General features: G+C 40.8%; 1 long non-coding RNA gene across 2 annotated transcripts; it reads right to left on the bottom strand.

The window, feature by feature from the left end:
• Nucleotides 1-717: 717 nt before the first annotated feature.
• LOC116231867 (uncharacterized) lies at nucleotides 718-16,128 on the bottom strand. Of its 2 annotated transcripts, none has more exons than XR_004167550.2 (6): nucleotides 16,036-16,128; nucleotides 10,336-14,074; nucleotides 9,214-9,348; nucleotides 7,141-7,282; nucleotides 3,906-4,086; nucleotides 718-3,732 (listed from the first exon to the last, which is right to left on the bottom strand). It is a non-coding gene; the product is annotated as an uncharacterized LOC116231867 (long non-coding RNA). The 2 variants fall into 2 exon arrangements; XR_016463813.1 differs by having other exon boundaries at nucleotides 718-2,388.
• Between the last annotated feature and the right edge of the window lie 43 nt (nucleotides 16,129-16,171).

Here is a 16,171-nt window from a genome sequence, read left to right as displayed (position 1 = left end):
AAATTGGGGCAAATTTCCCTCTCTGCTCACTCACGCACACCTTGTTTTTGAGTTTATTTTGTTTATTTTGTCATTTGGGTAATCTAGAACATAGGTCTGTTTTACCAAAGGTCAGGGTTGTCACTGGGTATGGAATAATACCATTGAAGTAACCACGGTTGAGAAAAGACCTCCAAGATCATCCAGTCCAACTGTCCACCCACTACCAATGTTTCCCTACTAAACCATGTCCCTCAGTACAACACCAAAGCATTTCTTTAGTACCTCCAGGCACAGTGACACCACCACCTCCCTGGGCAGCCCACTTCAGCACTCACTACTCTTTCAGGGAATCAATTTTTCCTTTTTTTCTATTTTATTACATAATACCATGCACCACAATGCCTCTTCTGGAAACTCTGAAAGCATCTGCTGCTCAACAAAACTGTCCTGCAAATGTTTCTGTAAGGTGTGCACAGCGAGCTGCAACACTTTGCATAGCATCTGAAATGTTTTACTGCTGAAGTTTTGCTTTAATTCCTGGTAAATGTTCACAGATTACACATCTACCTCTGACTTCTTTTGCTTGGTAGGTTTTTTTTTTTTGAATCAGCAGCATAGCATTTTATATAATAATTGTGGACAGAATGGTAATGCTGGATTTCTGCTATATATTAAATGCACATAAATAGTTAACACATTACATATTATAATACACTGAGGACATATTTTAAGCAATTTATGTTCCATATACTACACAGGAATTTGTCTGTAGGACTAATGAAGGGTATTCAAGCTACTCTGTCACAGTAAAGCTATTAGTATAAATGGGACCAACTCCTCGTGTCACAGACAGCATAATGCTAAAAGGTTTAATAGGCTCTTTGGCAGGAGACAGACAGAATAGATTCAGCTGCTAAAAATCGAGACGCTGACATTTTGCCCTTAGTCACCAGTGTTATCTTTCTCCATAGAAACCAAGTGTAGGACAGTGTACATTGTCACTGTCACTTTCTAGTCTGGCTGTGTTACAACAGCTTCACTTTACAAAGAGAAATTGAGTTCCCAGGAATATTTTTAATATATTGCTGTTATAAAGACACTAAGCAACTTGCATGAATTACATGCTCTGACTGTCTTCTATCCCCATCTCTCAGGAAACACACAATAACAAATGAAAATGGGTGTAAAAGATATATACAGGCTAAGGACTCATTCTATATGGCATTCCTATTGTATCCAACAATAATGTTCTCAAACAAGGAGTCAGAGAAAGCTGCCCTAGAGAATAAATTGCCTGAAACTCAAACGTTGTATTGTGATAGGTTGGAACTACACAAGGGTTTGAACATTGTTTTATCAGTCATGGTTTTTTTTCCAGTCCTACTGACATTTTAAGGCATCTGGGATACATCAGAGAAGGATGTCTGTATAGAACTGGGGAGATAACCAAACCAGATGGAAAGAAAAGGGGGGGAAAGGAACAAAAAGAAAGCTCTAAGTCAGGCAAAAGCCATTGCAAATACTGTGCTTATCCAAAAGTGAAAAAGGGCTGGGCTGTTTTTCTTCCACATCCTTCACAATTAGTAGGCCAGAGCACTATTCCCAGAGTTCTCTGTTCCCTCAGGAGCGCTTATTTAATCCATTTTTAATCTCTCTGTATGTTTCATCTGAGTGCTGAGAGCAAGAGAAGCAAGGGATAAGACAGGATATTTTATTCTCTCCAATATTTATGAGGGTAAAAGAGAATGTTTGAACATATGTTGAGAAGCATGACTAAGCAAGAAAACTCATTCCTGACATACCATTCCAGTTAGACCCACCCAAGACATTATTTGTAATTAACTGGTCTTCTGCAAAGCTTTATAAGGGCTTCGTTTGCTATTCACATTGGTTTCAGAGAAGTCACTGCATTGAAGCGAAGCCTCATCTGGAACAAGGAAGGGATTTTTCCTCCAGTTGTGGCCATTCCCTCTGGAATCCTGCAGTACTGCAAAGCCACTTCTCCCCACAACCAACTTCCAGACGGTTTCAGTTCTTACACATAGCAATCAGTGTTATCAATCGGATGCATCTCTTGCTGTTCTACAAATTAATTTAGGAAGACATGCTGTGCAGAGATTCTTCAAAGATGCGTGGAAGACGCGTTCAGGAAAGCAAATGAAAGGGCCCTGCTGGCTCTGCTCTCGGCATTCGTGGGCGCCATCTGCCGGTCCTTTACTAATTATTGTAATATTTTGTGATAACGTCAGAGATGTTAAACGCCCAGATCAAAACGACTTGTTCTTGATGGTGAAAATGACTCTAAGCTTGAAGTCGTTCTGGCCACGCTGCTGTTCACCTTCTCAGTATGAGCTAAAAGCATACGTCGTGTAAGATCTGGACTCCCAGCCATGAGTCCCTGCTGCCCTGTGACTCAGAATGTGGATGTGAGGTTTCACTGTATGCCAACCCCTGGCTAGGCTTACCCTCCCCGTGCTGATAATGGAAGCACATTTCTAGAAAGAACAAGCTGGTGGTTGTACAAGTCAGCCAAAACCCAATGGAATAAATACTTCTAAGAGTCAGACAATCCCTTTAGGCTCTAGAGAATGAAGCATTATTCATGTGTGACAAACGGAATCTAAATTTACAAATGGATGAATCAGGGGGATTTCCAGAACCATTTTTGAACAGGAAGACCACTTAGCTGGCCTTCTTCAAACAGAGCTTCTGCCACATGCAGGCCCTGGAATGAGGAAGAAATTTGGCTCTGAAATTCTCTGCCGATGACACAAAACTCCATTTGGAAACAGTAGCTAATGAAAAATACAAACACGTTCCCACAACCACAGCTATGAAGACAAATCAAGTATACTCACTGAATGGAAATTAGAAGTATTTTTAATAGCTGGGTGTAGCAGCAGCACGTGTACAACTATTGTGGGATTATATTCTCCCAAATATGTTTTTACCAGAGGGTCAACTCCAAGAATAACTAAAACCAGCACTTCATGCATCTCAGGGTAAAGAGGATTTAGATATGTGCAACGAATAAGAGATGTATAAATCCTTCTGCACAAGAATACTTATGCCCATACTTGGTGCTGAAGGATAATTCTGAATGTAACCTCTCTATTCAGACATTTCACAAGCAGCTGTCAGATCCTGATTGCGCTGCAGATTCCAGCCTGGAATGCAACTGCTTGGATTCAAATTCACACAACATCACTTCTTTCTGAGCCTAATTTAAGATACATGCCTACTGCAAATGCAGGGAAAGCAGTGCTTTCATAGCAACGCAATGGTTCTGCTGTGCATGGTGCAGCACTGTGGTTCTGCATCACCCACGCTCACACAGCCAAGACTCTCAGCATATCACCACTCACCTTTCTGGTCTTCTGCCCATCTGAGTTATAAATATCCCAGAAGACAAAAATGTAATATCCCACAGACAACACTTTCCCCATATTCACTCTGTTAAGAAATATCTCTACACAATCAATGTCATTTATTTTTCTCCTGACACTTCAGTACAGATATGAGTGTAAATAGTCCCACTCACTCTTTGGGTATCCATACCTCATTTTACTAAAAAACACATAGAAAAAGGAAATATACTTAAAAAAACCCACAACAGCAGCAACCAGGACTCCCTTCTTCTAGATATTTGCTGCATCACTCTTTGAAAGCACCAACAGCAACTCAAAATGAAACACAGAAAAGCTATTACATTCATCACTTGATGGACCACTGGGAGGCAGTCTTTTCTACCTGAAAAATAAAGATGTTTGTCTTCTGACACTCCTTCAATATAGTGGTTGTTTTCCCACTGCTTATCCAGAAACAATTATTTCTATTTTATTTTAATTATTATTTTTCCCAGCTCAATTTTTTTCTGTGCATCCTTAAATTTATTTATCTTCTATCATTCCTAAGTATCTCACCTTTGTTGCTGATCTGTTGCAAGCATGTTCAAAAATGCTATTAAACTTCATCCTTATATCTCCTTTCCTGCTGCCATTTAAGCCTAAGTTCTTTCAGTTTTTCCTTCTGTCAGTTTTTTTCTCCTCATGTGCAATATTCTCCTTCTTTGCTGTTCCTTTCCACAAGCCACCCATTCTTTCACTGTCAAAAGAGGTAACAAAACGAAAGCAACTATTTATGTAATCTACTGTGTGAAAATTGCATTCTTATGGAGTAATCTCTCACTGGCAGTAAGAACTGGCAGCTTCTTCTCAAATATGAAACCCTGGATGCTCTACCACAAGACACAAAACCTCAAGTAACTGCCTCCCTCTTACCAGCTCTCACCTCTTGTTCTTCCCATAACACTCTCACATCAAAACTACTATGAAAACAAGAAGGTTGACCCAAACAATACATTGAAAACAAAAAGAGCAACCTAGGGATCGAAAGGAACTCAGACCACAATGCAACTTGAAAAAAATAAAACACTTCTTTTGCATATGGACTGTGTTAGACAAAGTACAGCTCTGTGATGTGCGTGTGTTTGCAAAGCAGCTAACAGAGAAGCAATGAGATATGCATGAAGTTAGCCTTCAGGTGGATAAGCCTGCAGCCTTTATTAGATGTGATCAGCTTGGCAGATTGGCAGCAATTCATTGGAAATCAGAATTGCAAAGACAGAATGTAGTGAAGCCTACCTTGTGTTCATGTTTAGTTAGTGATGAAATAAAAATAATTATTAAAAATGGTGGTGAAGAGGAATATTTAAAAGTAAGAAATATTTATTCTTCACTAGTGTTAAGTTTAAATAAATTTAAGTAATGACTCTTCCCATTTAATAGCTTTGATAATGATATTGATACTGCAAATGCATTTGTAGAAACACTGATAGAAAGGGTGTTCTTTAGTTCTGCTGTTTAGTTATTATTTTCTCTGCTCCTAAAGGATGATCACAGGCATCACCTTTCCTTGCCTAGCGAGCCAATTCCCAAAAGCCTTCATATAACAAGAGCTGTAAGGTGCTCCAGGTGCCAACAGCAGCTCCTCCATGTCCTATTGTTCCCCTGAAGGATGCAAGGGTATGCCTGAACAGCCTTGCTGTTGGCCCAACAGAAACCTCAGCTTGCATTTGACTACATCAGATGATTCATACTAAGTTTACCAGGTAAAGGTAACTAAATGACTTGTTAAGAACAAATACAGGGGAAAATTCTAACATCTTATCTCTTGCAAAACCCAGGAGACAGAAAGAAAATATGCCAAATGGGAGACGTAGAAATAAGCTCAGTTGAAGTGCTTTGAAGCACCCCTGATACCCTCTTTTTCTCCGTTGTCTATGCAATAATAATGGCACATACTTTCTCCAATATCTATCTTCCCCCTCCTCTGTCCTCCACCCTTTCTACATCCCTGGGAAACCTTCCTCCTTCCACTCCCACAGTTTCTTTCTGTGCCCAATTGAGCTTGTTGCCTGAGCAACTGCAGCTGAGGAGAAGAGAGCTCTCACCAGTTGTGAGCTGTCTGCAATAGCACTGCATTCTAACCCGGGTGATAGCTACAGCAGCAGGCACAGGAAATTAACAGGTGAGCTGGGTTAGGTGCCTCCAGCTCCTTGCAAGGTGCTGAGCGTCTAGCAGCCACCTTACATTTTTGTTCAAGCATAAATAAAATAGCCCAAAACATGAGACTGCCAAACAAGTAGCTGCTTAGCTTACTCACAAACCTAGACTATATTCACCCAACAGCCATCTTTCTTGCTCTTTAATTCCAGTCCTAACAGACCATATGAACTCAAAGAAGAACTGAGGTGGTCTACTGGGACTTCTGCAAGGCTTTTGATATGGACAAACACCACATCCTTATCTCTAAATTGGAAAGATATGGATTTGAATACCCTCTGTTTGGTGGATAAACAATTGATTGGATTGTCACAGCCAGAGGGTTGCGGTCAACCACCCTACATCCAGAGGAGGGCCACGAAGTTGCTCAGAGAGCTAGAGCACTGACCACTCCTATGAAGAAGGGTTGAAAGAGCTGGGCTTGTTCTGCCTGGAGAAGGCTCCAGGGAGAGCTCACTGCGGCCTTCCTGTACCTGAAGGGAGCTTCAGGGGGGTAGAGGGGAGGAGGGACTTTTCACATAGTCTGATAGCTATAGGACAAGGGAGAATGGCTTTAAACTAAAAGAAAGGAGAGATAGGTTAGATGTTAGGGGGGAATTCTTCTCTCAGAGGGCAGTGAGGCCCTGGCAGTGCTGCCCAGAGAGCTGTGGGTGCCCCATCCCTGGAGGTGCCCAAGGCAGGTTGGATGGGCCCTGGGCAGCCTGAGCTGCTGGGGGGCAGCCAGCCCATAGCAGTTGGGGATGGGGGGGTTTTAAGATCCCTTCTATGAACTGTGTTTCTATGAACTGGTAATTAATCACTTGAATCAGAATACTCTCTTCTAAATGTTTCAACTGATATGAACACATCACTCTCCCTTTGCTTTTTTCTTTGTTTATTTTAAAATTCAGAAGAGTAACCAGATCAAAAACATCTATCAATGACCTTTCTACATCCCTTGAATACACATACTTTGTTTTCTTTTCATCTCTGCTGCCTGTCTCCTGGTATTTGAGCAATATCTGGTAAAATGAGAATGTGGTCACAGCACTACCACAAATACAAGAAATAATCTTTGCAAGATACCCAGCAGAGATTTCTTTTCTAGTACTGTCTTATTGAAAAAGTTTCTTTTACTTTTTTAAAAGTAGCCTTTTAAAAAAGGCCTTTACTTTGATAAGGCCTTGTGTTCCTACAGTATGTGAAACACCAGGAGTTGCCTCCCTGCTCCCAAGATGGTTTATGATCCAATCAACACTTAGCAACTGCTTGCAGCTCCACTGATTGCAGGAAGGAAAGCTGTGCAGCATTTCCTGCACTTGTGCTAAGTATCACCTTGAGCATAGAGCACTGCACGGTCTGCACTGATGCTTCTTAACAATCATTAGAACCACACTTAGTGAACAAAAATCATCAGGCCTAAATGACTACAGCTACTGTGGCACTCCAGAAGTAACAGTAATAAAAGAAACTGCAGTATAAACACGGTTAGAAGTTCCACTTAGAACAGGGGTTAATGGTGAATTACTGAAAAATGATGTGACCTTTTAAATTTGATGTCACTTTCATTATGATCTTCTTTCAAAATCTATTTATTCCAGGTTATCAGACCTACCTTTGGCAGCTGTATGATATAATGATATCATGGCTATGATATGATGATATATGGCTAGGTAAGTCCACAGCTGCAATTCCAATGGCTTTTTCTTACTAAAGGTTTCAGTCATGGTGCAAATCAGGAAACTGCTTGTACAGCTCTGAAACACAGAAGGGAGACTCACAGTCATAAAATTTAGTGAAGGAGGAGACATAAGGCCAAGCATTCTTAGTGTGACTCATAGGTTCCAATGGGACTGCAGCAGGATGGAAATAGACCTTATTCACTGTATTAAGTCACCATGCTAATATCATTCATCTTCTGCCAGGGTAGGATTGTTCCCTACTGTTCTATCATTTGAGGTATGAGGACAATGGGGCTGAGGGGATACAAGAAAGCAAGAAGAAAAGCACACAAAAAAACTTATCTTCATTTTTAGCCATCTCCTTTTCTCCATAAAACTTGCTAGACAGATATAGAAAAGACCATTTCACAAAGACAAGAATGCAATAGAAATTGTATTATTAAGCCCTCATGACATTTCTTAATGGAGTTTGGAGCAAAACCAATTTATTTGCAGTAAGGGCACTCGCCTGGGAAGTGGATCTTGGAAGAGCTTTGTATTTTTCCAATGAAGTTTTTGCAAGAGAGAAGAATTCAATAAGGCAGAAAGTATGGCTTATCATTTCCTCCTTCCAGTAAGTATCCTGGGTGCTAGGCTATGTAACTGAACTCATAGCATTTCCTCTTATTCTCACATCTGTAATTTGAAATCCTCTTTTACACAAGGGGCCAAAACCAACTAACCAACCAACCAAACAAACAAACAAAAAAAAACCCACAAATGTGGCACCTCTCCTGTAAGAGCCTAATTTCTTCATTAAACTGGTATATATATCTATGGCTGACCCATGTGAGGTTTGCATTTGGAGGAGGAAAATGCAGCACACCAACCCACTGGGGATGTGATCAAGTCAGTTTGTCAGAGCTTGGCAATCATCAGAAGCAGTGTTTTTTTCCCCCCAGCATGAAGTAACTGAGAATTTTGCTGAATAAAACACACAGATCTCAATCACTTTAAATCCAAAGATATGATCAGCAACTGAGCAGTGGACTACAAGACAGAAAAAGTTTCTCAGAAGAAAAACAAGGCATACAATGCAACGCCAGTACAGTTCTCCACAGTAAGAGTTTCATTTGCTCTACTGTATATATTTAACTTCATGCTTGGATTGTTTTTCTTATGTAGTATCATTTCTAAAACTTCCAGAGAATGCTTAATACAAAGCAGCAAGTGAATAGGGCTACTAAAGGAGCACATACCTCAGGCCTGCTATTGGGTCATATATCCTTGCTAGAAATCACCTCTGCACCTCTTCTGATAACCTCACAATCAGAATGTGTAGAAGTGTGTGGAGGTATTAAGCTGAGCTAAGAAAAACACCTGGTGTCAGGAACAGATGCTTTGGTTCTGTCATAGAAATAACCTGGATCTAGAAAACAAGCATTTTGTGCATCCTGTGTGTCTCATAAAAACACGTGGTCCCACAGTACGTTACTCTGCATCTGCAGACTGCAGTACTTCTTGCAGTCATTAGTGCATGCTCAGGGCTCTAATCTGGACATTTGTGTTCAGGAAGACCACAGAAGCCACCTTTTCACCGGGCTGCTCTTGGAGCATTTATGTCAGTATATACATTCTTAACTGTTGGGATTACATTGATTTCAATGGCACGGACAGCAAAAAGCAGTAAAGGGAAAATCTACCTTCTTAATTAGCAATTCACTGACAGTAATTCAGGGAAATGGAACTTGAGTGTTAGTCAAAAACCTGCTGCAATGTTACCTAGGTTATGCATCATGTAAGTCATTTATTCTTGACTGTGTTCACAGAACAGTGACCATAATCAGTGTTTTCAAACACTTTATTCCTCACTTTGTTTTATCACTATCACCTCCTACTTCCCCCTTGCCTTCAAACAGAATTTTATTAAATGCCTTTTGGCATTCAACATCAATTGAAATCCATTCACAGCACAGCAGGTGAGCTACAGAATGTACAATATTAGCTTAAATTAAATGAAATCCTACCTTGGAAAAGATATGGTCAGTTGATATGACTGCAAAGGCATCCTGGCAAGGCCCTGCTTCCTGGGGACACAGAGCTGATGTTTTTCCTACAGCACTGCAGTACCAGCCAGCTAGGGTTAGCATTAGGGTTCAAATCTATCAAAGACAGAAAAAGTTCTAAGGTTCATTACAAACAGCATATCTCTAATGAAACTTTCCTAAATTACAAGCTCTTCAGAGCAGTAATAGGTCACAAGGATTTGGAAACACACTACTAAGGGGCATGCATTACTAATAAAAGCTTAATGCTAATTTAAACCAGGAATGATGTGTTTAGATATCTAACTAAAGGTTTGTATTTATAGGAAGGTTTGTATTTATAGGAAATATTATTCTATATGCTGAAAATGGGAATTGGATACCCTGCTGTTTCTCATCCACACTTACAGACTCTGTAGTCTTTTAAGACTTTTCTTTTAAAGGAAATTCTCCCGTGAATCCGAACTCTGCAGATGCATCCACAGAACACCTAATGCCCAGCAACTTTTAAAAACAGCTAAAACATCAAATAAAGGAAAAACCCAGCAGTAGTTAAATCTAGCTTAATTATGGAGACATCCGTTATTTGGGAACACATAGCACAGTGGCAGCAGTAGATGACATTCAGTATTCTTCCTGTTTATACTAGAAGCAGGCTCTGCCAACAGGCACCCAGTGAATCTGTTGGCAGTCAGTCCAGGCTAAGACTTCCAGGACTGGCTCTTACTGTGCAATATGGTCCTCAAATCACTCAGTTCCCACAGGAATGCAAGGAGCAGTTGGATGCACGTAGCCAAAGTATAGCTTCATATGTTAAAAGAATTTGTTAGAAGATCATGATAACCTCATTTGTACTATGACTGTAGCAACAATGACCCTTCTGACCTACCATTAAAAAACAACACAGAGACCAAAGCATTAGGGCGTGCTTATACTGCACAATGCCCTATTACTCAGAACCTTCAGAATAACGAGGCACTTGCACCAGTTTTCCTTACTCAAGCCAATGCTAAACCCTGAGCAGTACCTCCCTCCAGCACTGTACTAAAGCACAGACATAACATACAGAAGCTGGGAATGCAATGGAGAAATGTGTGCCATTACCATATACCATTCCTGAGCGTCATAGGGCAATTTCCTCCCATACTGAGAATACATTTCCAGGTAAGCAAAATGCTGACAGTAGACATTCTCATATACGTGCACTAAAATGGACCAGCGATCGATACTTGATGGTAAAAGAATTCTCAGCGCTGTTTCTGCACGCCCGGTGTTTGCCTCAATTCATACTCGGAGCTGGGAGGATTCCTCGCTTGACTGTGCTGAGAGCGCCACCTGCTGGCTGCTCTGCGTTACTGCAACTCCAATCCAGAGCCATTGGGAGGAACAACCGCCGCCTGGAACGTGATATTCAATTATTCATTAAAATTAAGAATGGTATTAAATTAATCATAAAGATGATATTTTATGATTCTCAGGGTATCCATAAGGCACGGCCTGTCTTACTGCTTCAAGAACAATACCAATTTTAGCATGCCAATAGAGGAGGTTGGGAAGTTTGGGGAGTTTTGCATTAGTAGGTTACATACAGGCTAGAACTGGAACCAAGAAGTGGTATTTAGATCCTGACACGAGATGGTTTAGAATCTGAATTTAAAACTAAAATTTGGGCTAGTGTTTGGTTTAGTGGGGAAATACTGGTGGTAGGTGGATGGCTGGATGAGATAATGTTGGAGGTCTGTTCCAGCCTTGGTGATTCCATGGTTCTGTGATTCAATGAATGCTGTTGCTCTTCTCAGACAGTTTTCACCAGAGGTACAACTACAATAGATAATTTAATCCCAGGCTGTTCTAGTGGGATTTTCACTATTTCAAACCGATCTAATCTGGATTAGGAAAACATCTCTCTGAAAACTTCATGATTTCTCCAAACCAAAAAGTGGAGACAGACACAGTTCTAGAAATTTAAATATCATTTTATCCTATCTCCATGAATTAAATAACAGAGATACAGTGCAGACATAGGGCTTACAGTTTAAATATGTTTTTAGTGTAGCTGTGTTCTAAATTGTGGATCTGGCATCAACAATAAAGTGAAAGAAACTCACCTTTCAGGAATTACATTGTTTCAACCCACTGTAAGGTGTGCAAAACTTGTGTCTGTACAGATTTTAACTACAGCAAAAGAGAAGGGAGTCTTAAACCAACCTGCAATGCTGCAAGAAAGGTTGACAGCAACAAAACAAAAAGCATTTTTCAGCAGTTGCTGTTGATGACACCCATTTGATCTATGCTCAGATTGAATTTAACAGTGGATTTAAAATCAAAAAAAAGGACATCTATTAATGTATTTTTATTTGTGCTCTGTTTTAAAGGATTTAGTTTGAAGAAAAGATGAGTGGGGAAGTAAATCAGATGGATGATGTACTCCGTGTTATTCTCAGAGCAGTAGAAGCACATAGCTTTGCTGAGTAACCCAGTGTTCTACAAGATGTGATTGCTTTTCAGACAAAACACACTTTTGGAAGGTGTCCAGCTGCAGTACTTGTGTCTGTGAGTGTCAAAATACTTCAACCAAGATAGATTTCTTCCTTTAAGACAGCTGAAGTCATTGGTTGAACACTCAGAGAAGTAACTTTACTATTTAAGACTACCTAAGCCTTAGCTTTATTTTGCTGATACCCACCAAAAGCCTCTGACACAATTCTTACTGAATCTTCTCTGAGGTTAAGTCATGTCAGATGCCATGTTAATCACTTGGAATTAAGGTTGCTCAGAACTGAAGGCACGGGATTCATTACAGCATTTAACCATGGATAGATACTGGTAAAACTCAGAAGGATATGGGTGAGTCTGGAAGCCAAACAATTTATTTTTTCAAATAAAAATACAGGAAATGAGATTGTGAATGCCTAATTAGTGCCTCTGGGATATAACATCTTTTGCAAAGACTACTTAGTTTTTGAAGTTCTTAAATTCAGATCCCAAATCTTAGCTTTTCACAATTACCAGCGATTGCCTTGAAACTTGAATGGAAGCCAATAAAACGTGCACGTAAAAAAAAGCGTTGATCTTGTGAAGTGCAGCCATGCCTTTCTACGGCTCCTTTCCACATGAAGGACCACATATTCAGCTGCTTCAGTCTCTGACACCACCAATAACACTGAACATTGTGTGAAACTAACAGACGGATTTTTGCTCTTCTCTCTTACACGCAATCAGCAGAAAGAGAACAGTTTCAAGCACTGCTTTAGGAACAGCTTTACACTAAACATTAAGATCATACCTGACCTCCACTAAACAGAGAGGGTAGAACAGGAATTTATGCTCCTGCAGACTTTTAGCCCCAGAGTGATTTAAAAGTTCTTGTCAAGAACATCAGGAGGTCTAACAGCTAGTGATAATTTCATCAGCCTAACATTTTTAAATAATAAAAAAAAGCTGCACATAACAGTTTATGTTCCATTATTTTCCCCAACCTACCTCTTAACACCACTCCAACAGTAAGAAAAGCACAGCTGTGTTAGCTGTCTCCCTTTCTGTCTTTTAGAGTGTGTCCTTAACAGAGAAGAAAGCACGAAGAAAGTGCCTTACAGCTTTCTTATATTCAGTTTGCAATTTTAAATGTAAACTTCTGAACCCAACAAACAATTCTTGTTCACTACATCCCAAATCCCTAAGCACTAAAGTGGCTTGCTTGACACTGACCAAAATCTATTAAGAATGGATCCAATTATCAAGCTCTTACACTGGAAATTCTTGAGAGCTTTGATGCCCAGCAATTAATTCAGAATCTTCAGCAAGCCGACATTCTATCTGAGGAAGGTTGTTGTTCTGTGATAAGCAGGACATCTGGAGCCTAAAAGCAGAGTCTCAGCGTTCCACAAGCTGTGGAGATGTACACTGTGCCCTGCTTGGGTTGGTACTATAGGCACCACAACATTATAATTAGCAGCCAATTTCTGTAAATAATTTGTGACCAAATAAGGGTTCTGACCTATTTAGTTCATGACCTTTTGGCTGGATAGCATCTCCAGTAGAACCCAATGACCACCCCTTGCAAGAACCCTGTGCATGCACAGTATTAGATGTTAATATGTATAGCAATTCTTGGAATTCACAGCAAATGTATGAATATTTGCATATTGAATGTATCTGTGTGTTTTTTAGCTCCTGTGTGTGCATTCAAAGAGAGAGATCCCATGTGCACTCAGTGCTGCAGTAAGCTGCCATCAGCTTTCATCATGCAGGTGAGTTGACAAACTAATTCTGATTTTTAATAACAAGGGATTATATTAGAGATAAGATCTGTACATAAACATCTGCATTAAATGCAAAGCCCAGGAGTGTCCAATTTTCTTCAGGTATCTGGATGCTTTTGAAAAACCCTCAGCTTCATCAAACCTTCAGTTTTGAAGGGCCAAGGGAGACATTCAGAAGGTAAATAAATAATTGATTTATTGTCTGTGGCCACATCCCAGCATTTATTGCATTTATTATATTAACTCTGATCTTGTGAGCTGCTAACACCATGACAACATTCTTTTTACGTTTCAAAATATTCAGGTAGGTGAAATTTAATCTCATTATTGTGGTTGATCTCAGCCCACTGATGTAGCCTATCCATACCACTCTTCAGAGCTTTCCAGGTTTCTGCAAACTTCTTGAGGGTGCACTCAGTCATTCACTGTTAAAGAAAGCTGTCCCCAGTACTGAGCCCTGGGGAGTGCCAGAGGTCACTGGCCACCAAATGGATTGAACTCCATTCACCTTGGCACAGACATCACCGTTAGCCACGCATGATCAAGATGATCTTCATTTTGTGGTGACTTTTGAAGCAGCCCTTGTAGAAAAACATAATACAGTAAGCGTACATAAATCACAAAACTTGTTTTTAGAAAAAAATATTTAAAATATTAAAAAAGAGCAACAAAAACATACATAACACCAGTAGGATATGTGACCGTGTTTTTGTGACACTAATGCACTGGGCTGGTTTGGTGGCTGTGGCTACAATTCTCAGTGAGCTCTGAGGCATTCATCAGAGATTTTTGATGACATTTTACTCTCCCTGTGTTTCATTCTTGAAAACAGTTCTTCACAAATGTCTGCACTGCCAGAAAGTGATGACATGATGAGGCAGATTGTGCAGTGAGGGGTGTTTCTCTCTGGTAGAGAAACACGATCAGATTCTTGAGTTGAATATCTGATTGCAACTCTCTACATTCCATCTGAAAATTCACAGATTCGTGGTATTTATGTCGACTGAAAATGGAGTCACAAATATACCCAAAAAATTAATATATTTTTTCTCCAATCTTGAAGCCTCTTTTCAAATTCCTCTATCAAAATAGAAAGCACTGCTGCATTTTTCTCAGCTCACAGGCTTCTTTCACTCCCTCTTTTATGGACAGAAACCAGAAAAGCTGCCTGAAGACAGTAACACAGGCCCTACCTCGGCCACTGGCAGCTTTTCACAAGAGCAAAGACTTTCTGAATATATTATTCTTCAGGTATAAAACTCCCTATTTCTACTTGCTCACCGCTCTTCTACCTTCCAGCAAAGGGATATGCATCCTACAGACACAGATATTACAACACAGGTTGGAAAAGACCTGCGAGATCATCGAGTCCAACCACAACCTAACCATCCTACCCTAACTCCAACAACCCTCTGCTAAATCATATTCCTGAACACCACATCCAAATGGTTTTTAAACACATCCAGGGATGGTGACTCAACCACCTCCCTGGGGAACCTATTCCAGTGCTTAACAACCCTTTCTGTAAAGAAGTGTTTCCTGATATCTGACCTAAACTTCCCCTGGCACAACTTGAGGCCATTTCCCCTCATTCTGTCCCCTGTCACCAGTGAGAAGAGACCAACCCTGCTGTCGCTGTAAGCACCTTTCAGGTATTGGAAGAGAGCAATAAGGTCTCCCCTCAGCCTCCTTTTCTCCAGACTAAACAGCCCCAGTTCCTTCAGTTTATCCTTGTTGTTAGACGCCAAGGGCAGCCTGGTGACCAAGGATCAGGATAAAGCTGAGGTACTTAATGCCTTCTTTGCCTCAGTCTTTAATAGTAAGACTTGTGATTATCACTGTTGTTATTATTATTTAAAATATACATATTGAACACAGAAGAATGGCTCACGCTACCAGAAAACTGGATTTCCCTGGGATGGGCTTAACAGCGTGTAATATTTTCTCTTGGGTGCCAAAGTTTCAAAGGGTCTCTCCCTTACAATTTGAGTCTTTAATACTGTGTTTTCAGTTTTAGCTTTCATTCTGAGGAAACAGCCAAAGAAAAATCCACGCACTTGCTCTGACAGGAACAGAGTTGTGGACTCAGATTCCAGAGCTTTTTTTTGTAAATGTGGCCTCACCAGGGCAGGTCAGCTCCCTCAACCTGCTGTCCAGAGCTTTTTATAGGATTCCATTAGCCCTCCTGGCCACCAGGGCACACTGCTGGCTTATGGACAACCTGCTGGCCACTGGGACCCGCAGGTCCTTCCTCACAGAGCTCCTCTCCATCAGGTCATCCCCCGACCCGTACTGATACATGTGGTTATTCCTCTCCAGGTGTAAGACTCCACTTTTGCTCTTGTTAAACCTCATCAGTTCCTCCCTGCCCACCACTTCAGCCTGTCTTCAGCAGTATGTGGCGAAATACAACTAGAAAACGTCCTCCAGACCCATTTTAACCCTCAAAACATCAAACTACCTCAACTTTCAGAAGCAGAGGCAATCACCTCATTTCTACCTATCTGGAAATGATGGGTGTTTCAGTTACACATTTACACACCGCGCCTTCCCATCTGCTCCAAAAGACACAAGATAGAACCGGGCGCGCTCCCTCACAAACTCCAGCTCCCGGCAGCCCTCAGCGCGCCCGCCCCCAGCCCGCCATCCCGCCCCCTTCCCGCCACTCCGCCCCCTTC

This window comes from Phasianus colchicus, chromosome 2, assembly GCF_987193195.1.
Source record: "Phasianus colchicus chromosome 2, bPhaCol1.hap1.1, whole genome shotgun sequence".
Taxonomy (NCBI): Eukaryota; Metazoa; Chordata; class Aves; order Galliformes; family Phasianidae; genus Phasianus; species Phasianus colchicus.
This window is presented reverse-complemented; position numbering and strand designations above follow the sequence as displayed.